Genomic DNA, 6310 nt, shown 5'->3' with positions numbered 1-6310 from the left:
CTTCAAGAATTCACAGCAATAACAGTACAAGTTCAGAAGTAAACAAACATTGCGCCACATTTCGTATGAAACGCGCCATCGCCCTGAAGTTTCTACCACAGACGGTAGTTCAACCGCAGCCGTAGTGCGAAAACCCCTGCCCACCTTACCCCACGGCGGAGCTCGGTTGCAATTTGTAAATACGCCTGAGGTGCACGGACACCGCCACGGCGCGGCGGCGGGCTCTTCGAAACAGAGGTTAGACGTGACCGCCGGCCGACCAATGAGCGCGCGAGGCGGACGGCGGCGGCGGCCGAGGCAGCGGCGGCGGCGGCGGCGGCGGCCGAGGCAGCGGCGGCGGCGGCGGCGCGCGGCAGTGTGCCGCTGGACCGCGTGGTGGGCGCCGCTCGCGCGTTGCGTGGACGTTGAGAGCGCGTGACGCGAAGTTCGGTTTGTGTTACGGACTGATCGAAGTTGCGATTTGCGACTGTTCCTGAACTGAGCAGAGGAAGCCGATTGTAGGCTTGGATCACTCGCAGAGGTATGTTTTTTATTTAAACTCTGACTTGGCGCCAACTTAAAGATGTTTCGCCTCTCAACTAGTTTGTTGCTTTTTCATTTTATCGCGGTGTGTCTGTGTGAAAATATGTATGATGAATGTTTTGGAATCTAATGTTGTCTTTGATGAGCCAAGATGTCTGCGATGCAAGCCTAATGACAGCGCCACTGAGTGACCTTTGCCCCATTGCTCGACTAGTTTGTTGAATTAGCGCGTACTTCTGTATGGAAAATTCAACACGTCACATTTCCCGCGAGGACTACGTCAAATGCCATCTCAGCTGGAGCGAATCTTCTGTGTTGCATCACCCGACTGAGATATTTGTTTATGTCCCGGCGAGTCAGTCTCCGGGGAAGCAGGCCCCGTCACTGGACTGGCCTCTGTACTTTGAAACGGTCCACTAACTCAGTTTACACCAACAACATACGGCAGACGACCCTGGCTCGTTAGTAGGTACTCGTACCTTTCGGTGGTATCGTGGCCGGCCCGGCTGTCTCGGAGGTCGTCCCTTCTGTACGGCTCGTCTCTGGCACACACGGCAGCGTCTGCCGTTCCCCGAACTGCCTGTTTATCGTTCGACCGATGCTGCTGTCCGAGAAATCACTCGATCGAATTACTGGCCTGGCCGCACTGACGGCTGGCGGCCGGTGGAGCTCAGGCCGGTGTCAGGATTTGCATAGAGATCGTGGCCGGGCCGCCGCCGGCCCGTCTGGGCAGCCACTGAGTGGCGGAAGAGCGGCTTACCAGCCACTTAGTGAAGGCGCGGATCACGCCAGTGCGCAGGTGGTGGCCGGCACGGCGAAATCACGCAGTCCGGGCGCGATGGAACTGGAATGTTACCACTGGCGAGTACTACGACTTACGAGGAGTAACGTAGAATGTTATAGTACGCGGCAAACAGGAAAATCCGCGACATGAGTAGGACGGGTTGGACGGAATGTTACTAGCATTGGTGGACAAAGAGCATTCTAGGTATACATGATGCTGTGCCAGTGTCCTGTTTCTAAAACGATGGCTGGCTGCATTGAGGTTTTGACATAACATGTCAGTGTAGCGTTTCATTCCTATAACGGATTCGTTCGTGCTTGTATGCCGAGACATCACTGGTGATATAAGGCCAGCGTTATTTTTTCTGGATTGTACAATGTAGGTAGTTGCATTGAATATGAGGTAGACCTGAAATCAGAACCTGTTTGACAAGAGGACGGTAATTTATAAATCACTACGTTGACAAGCATTCGATGACATTTTGAAAACACTGCAATCCAGGCGCCCTGTCATTTCTTAGAGAGAAAAACAGCCGTCCGAACAAAATAGACATCCAGTAAATTGGCACTGGCAATTTGCAACTGGGTGCAGATTATCTTCATCGTCTCCTGTCTTTCGCAAAAATTTACGTATGTACGCCTAATTATGCGGCCTGCCCTTCTATTGCCTGAAGTTATGCCGCATGTGAAATAATTCAAATGAGCTGAATGAATATTGCGTATTCGCTCGCGGATTGCCAGTCAGACACTAATGCAAAAACTGATGGTAGCGGTGCAATTTTTGCAATGGCTGAAATGACCAAATAATTGCGGTATGTGAAAGTCAAACGAGCGACAGTTAATTCTGCACGCATTTTTGTGATCACATCCAGTTGATCAGCGGCGCTCAAACAGAATCACGCGTCGCCGGCGATTTAGAATAAATCAGAGCGCGGACATGTGAAGCGCCGACGCTAATGGTTCGCCGGCACTTCCAACAACTGTCTTCTGTACGTTATTATCTCACTCGGTCGGCGCGGCGGGCCATTTAACCCGCGCGGGGCTGGGGTCTCCAGCCGAACGCGCGGGGCTGGGGGGGGGGGTAAATTTTACCCCCCCTGTTATCTCCCGAACTAATGGTCCGATTTGGAAAATTCAAACGCCAATCGAAAGCTCTCATCACGAACTACTAAAAACATGTACTTAATTTAAAGTTTGAGGTCAAGGTCAAGGTCAGGTCAAGGGTACAAATTGCAAGTTTCTACAGTATCGGCCTTGCGCCGTAGTTGCCGAAGAATGGAGTCATGGACTGAGAATGATCGCCCAAAACGTGTTCTTAGGCTACCAAGACAATATTCGTTGCATACAATATCATTCAGAGGTCAAGGTCAAGGTCAGGTCAGGTCAGGTCAGGTCACCAAAAAACAAAATATAGAAAAGGGCATGTGCGACACATGTTTTATGGGTCATTTTACTCATAGAATTCAATAGGCACACTCAATAAGTGATATGGACCACCTCTGGATGAATTTCAGGTCGAGGTCAGGTCAAGGTCAGGTCAAGTGAGGTCAAATTTTGAAGTTGGTTGTTAAGGCCTAAAAAGGTGTCTATCTGATGCAGTTTTTCACGGCGAATCGAATGGTGCTATTTTTGTTTCCGTACGAGGTCTAGAACTTCCAAAAAAGTCATTTTTCGAAAATTTTGTGTGTCGTGACGTCATAAAATTTTGAATAACTCCCACATTTTTGAACCGATTCTTCTAAAATTTGGTATGTAGGTGCACATAGACTACGTCTCTGACATATATTCCGGTTTTTTCGATAAACTCAAAATTTTGGATTTTATAATGATTTTCCCAAAAAAATCAGTTTTTTGAAAAAATTTAGGCCAAAATCCAAAATTTTCAAAAAACCGAGATAGCCAATTGATAGACAAAGTAAAATTACGTATAACCTTTTTTGTTACGTCTTGATTCCTTTAAAAATGAAGATGTAAGCGGCGTTTGAACTTTTGCCGTTTTTGAGGCGAAAATGGCGAACATGACGTCACTAAAACGTCAATTTCTCAAAAATTTTCCGACGGATTTCGCTCAAATTTTCAGGGAACGTGTCAAATTGATGTAAGAAAAGGTACTGAAAGTTTGGCGGCGCTGCGCGCCGCCGTTTTTGAGATATCGCAAAAATTCGCGAGGGGGGGTAAAATTTACCCCCCCCCCAGCCCCGCGCGGGTTAACGCTGGCGAGCGGAGCGTGCAGAGCAGCCCCCCTCATCCTCACTCTCCCCTCCCGCCTGCACCGTGCTCACTGCGCCGAGCCAGTCCGTCAGCGCAGCTCATAACAGAGGCTCGCGTTGCACAGCTCCATAATCAAACGGTGTCAGAATGCCCCCTCATGGGCCCGGCCGCCGTGTACCACTACGCTCCGACCGGCTCTTAGCCTTGGCGGGGCCCGCCTGGGTGGCCGTCTCCAGCGCCGCCGGTAACGTAAACATTTTCGGCGCGACTCTGGGCTGAGCTGATGCCAAGGCTTACCTCCAAGCTCACAGACGCGATCATCTTACCATTGATGGTGGCTATTTTAAGTCTGCATATCTGCCTAGGATATCATGAGACGCTGACCACTTTTGGATCAATCGCCATTTAGATAAGATGCCAAAGTAATGCACAGGACAAGTCCACGTACCCGTCCCATTTATCAGCCTTTCAGAGTCCGACTAGCAACAAGACATCCAACCGTGCTTGGAGAGCAGCTCACAGGTCATTACCCGCCACCCCCGCCCCACCTGCGGTCGGACTGTGGACCGCGCAGTGGGCGTTACTATACGAGCGAGGGGCACTACGCAGCTCACCCCGGACGCGTACTACGCGGCCCGGCGCTGTTGCTGGGCGTGCTCTGAGCACGGCGCGGCGTGCTGACCACTGTGTGCACCGTGCAGCCGGTGTGTGTATGTGGGCGCGGTGCTGTGTGCAGGTTGATGTCTCGCCACTATAGCGCACCACGGTGCAGCGCGGCGGTGGCGTCAGAAAGGTCCTGACCCGGTGTCGGTAGGGGTCACCGGCCCCCGCCGCCCCTGCGCCGCCGCCGCGGAGTTTACAAACTGCCCGGCGCGCGGTCAGCCGATTTGGCCGGAGTGTTTGTTCAGCGCCACACCGCCGGCGGTACACAGACATACAAACACACACTGGGGAGAAGGGGCAGCACGGGGCGCCCGCTGCGGTCAATTTGGCGTGGCCACCGTGCCAGGTCTTAATTAGGTGAGGCCGCCGGTCTGATTTATACGCACATTACGCAGCGCTGGCGAGTGGACGCTGCGACAATAGAGGCGGCGGGGCGGGGGCGACGGGGGCGGCCGCTACTGCAGGCTATCACGCCGACCCCGCCGCCGCCCCCGCCGGATGGATTGCCCCGAGGCAGGTGACCGACCGCCCGCCGCGCCGGAGCCGCGACCACGATGGATTGACCGCCCTCAGGAAGGTGGTAAACCTGCCCCAGTTTCGGGCAATGGTGTCGGGTCAGCGCGATGGGAACGGCGGACCGGCCGGCGGCTGTTGTGGCGGACTCAGCGGGAGTCAGTCACGCCTGCTCTAGATGACGCTTGATGACGGTGGTGGAGATGACGCCGCTCCGTCACCGCCACCCGATGACCCCTCGACAGCTCCGTGGGATGCGCCGTGATTCGAGCTGACGCCTTTGTACGATTTCCAGCCGTGACACGGCGGTGCGCCGTTCTGTGTCAGTCGGGTACCGCCCGCCGTGAGCGGCCGTACTGCGCCTGTGCGACCGTCGCACCCCGCCGCGTCACCGCGTCACCCGACAGCCACCGCTCGTGATCCGAGTGTTACCTGACGTCACAGAGCAGCGCCTGTGTTCCGGCGGCGCCTTCGGGAGCCGGGAGGAGGTACGGGAACACGACCGGACGACCAGCGGCTATAGCCGGCCGGACAGGCACGGGAACACGACCGGACGACCAGCGGCTATAGCCGGCCGGACAGGCACGGGAACACGACCGGACGACCAGCGGCTATAGCCGGCCGGAGGCACGGGAACACGACCGGACGACCAGCGGCTATAGCCGGCCGGAGGTACGGGAACACGACCGGACGACCAGCAATATAGCCGGCCGGACAGGCACGGGAACACGACCGGACGACCAGCGGCTATAGCCGGCCGGACAGGCACGGGAACACGACCGGACGACCAGCGGCTATAGCCGGCCGGACAGGTACGGGAACACGACCGGACGACCAGCAATATAGCCGGCCGGACAGGCACGGCGCGGACCGCTCTCACACGGCTCGGACTCCCGCTGGGAGGAGAGGGCGGTTCCCGACCAGATTCCCTCGGTATAGTGGAGTTCGGGAGCGACTATGAGCTGCCGAGAACGAGCCAGGCACGACCTGAGCAGAGAAAACGGCACAGCGCGCCGCGCCGCCGGCCCGGTTCTCACGCGGTGCTCCGGTGACGCGCTGACCTGCTCCGGAAGTGAATCACGTCCGGGTCACATTCATAAACCAGAAGTGAGCGCGGCGCGGCGGTGGTGCCATCCCGACCTACCGGTCGCGCTGCCGTCTCTGCTCTCCCCTGTCGGGCCGGTGCGGTGGGCCTCTGTGGTCCGATCTCCGGCTAAACGACCACGGTGACTCACTTCATCCGGCCGGCACGACGCCGAGAAGTGAGAGGAGGGAGGCTGAGAGAGCGCGTGAGTGTGCACCTCCCAGACGAGTCACCAGCACGTGAGAAACCCCCGCTAATGCGTGCCGGCCGATGGGCGGGACGCGCTTTCCAGCGGGCGCGCCCGGCCGGTGGGGTGTCACTCAGTGACGGTTTAATACGCCTGTCTCGGCGTGGAAACGTGAGCGCCGTGAGTGGCGACATTCCTGATTCACGCACACTCTCCCCGACTGAATCAGGACCCACACACTCCCGCTCTGTCCTCATGGGCACTCTCGGGCTCTCTCCGTCAGTGCCGACTGAAATGTCACCGGCCGCCACTCGTAGGTCAGCGGGCGGGATGCCAGGTTTTTGCTG

General features: G+C 56.2%; 1 protein-coding gene across 2 annotated transcripts in view; it reads left to right on the top strand.

The window, feature by feature from the left end:
- Nucleotides 1–319: 319 nt before the first annotated feature.
- Nucleotides 320–6310, top strand: part of LOC122389799 (semaphorin-1A-like) — a 68245-nt gene continuing 62254 nt past the window's right edge. The window contains exon 1 of one of the 2 annotated variants that reach the window (XM_043382203.1): nt 320–520. The gene's annotated coding sequence lies outside the window, so the exon portion shown is untranslated. The remainder of the gene's footprint in view (nt 521–6310) is intronic. The other variant, XM_043382202.1, reaches the window with a different exon arrangement.

Source organism: Amphibalanus amphitrite, unplaced genomic scaffold (assembly GCF_019059575.1).
Source record: "Amphibalanus amphitrite isolate SeventyFive unplaced genomic scaffold, NRLGWU_Aamphi_draft 000373F_arrow, whole genome shotgun sequence".
In the NCBI taxonomy this organism is placed as follows: Eukaryota; Metazoa; Arthropoda; class Thecostraca; order Balanomorpha; family Balanidae; genus Amphibalanus; species Amphibalanus amphitrite.
This window is presented reverse-complemented; position numbering and strand designations above follow the sequence as displayed.